Below are 796 nucleotides of genomic sequence, written 5' to 3' on the forward strand. Positions count from 1 at the left end.
CTTCTTGGCTGCCTTAGCCCCTCTCCAGCCTCCACTCCCATTGGCCCAGCATGGCTTTGGCTGCTCTGGGTCTGCCCTTACTCACGGTCCCTGTGGCAGTCGGGTGTCCTTCTTCTGCCTCCCCTCGCCCCCTCCCCCGGCTGTCTTCACTACAGGGGCTTTCTGATGCACTCAATGGCCTCACAGGGCTGCCACAGCAGCGACCTCACTGTCCCAGCCCTGGGTCGCCTGTGGCCTCCCTTTTCCTGCCTCTAGCCAGCTAAACCCTGCCGAGGGGCACTTTGCCCTGGCACTCCGTGCCCTGGTGAATGTTGCAAGCCTGGCACGCAATGGCTGCTCCTTGCTGGACGAGACAAAGAGGAAAGCACTTGAGGTGCCCGGTTAATGCTGAAGAGCCATGGTGATCGCAGGCAACAATGGTTGCTCGTGGGCTCCAGTCCGCCTCTCCAAGCGTGCTCCAGTGGCGCAATGGGCCAGCGCGCAGTACTTATACAGCAGTGCTAAGCGGAGGGATGCTGAGGGTGTGAGTTCAAGCCTCACCTGGAGCATGGGCTTTTGATCATGCACTGCCTCCTCTTCCCTTGGGCGGTGCAGCTTTCTAGCAGCGACATCTGTCTCAAGCCAGACATCCCGGGACCTGCCAATACAGACACCTTGGAACACCAGAAGCGCTCGGGGCCGTTCCAGGCTTGACCTGGGCTCTGCCCGCATAGCACTCGGTTTGGGGCCCCGGAGGCAGAGCTGGGCTCTCCTCCCTTCTCTTCCGCAGAGGATCCAGACCCCACTCAGGGCGCAG

At 61.6% G+C, this 796-nt stretch overlaps 1 non-coding gene across 1 annotated transcript; it reads left to right on the forward strand.

Annotated features, from left to right (window-relative positions):
* The first annotated feature begins 454 nt into the window (after nt 1-454).
* Nucleotides 455-548, forward strand: TRNAI-UAU (transfer RNA isoleucine (anticodon UAU)). Its single transcript has 2 exons — nt 455-492; nt 513-548. It is a non-coding gene; the product is annotated as a tRNA-Ile (tRNA).
* The last annotated feature ends 248 nt before the right edge of the window (nt 549-796 follow it).

This window comes from Struthio camelus, chromosome 10 (genome assembly GCF_040807025.1).
Source record: "Struthio camelus isolate bStrCam1 chromosome 10, bStrCam1.hap1, whole genome shotgun sequence".
NCBI classification, from domain to species: Eukaryota; Metazoa; Chordata; class Aves; order Struthioniformes; family Struthionidae; genus Struthio; species Struthio camelus.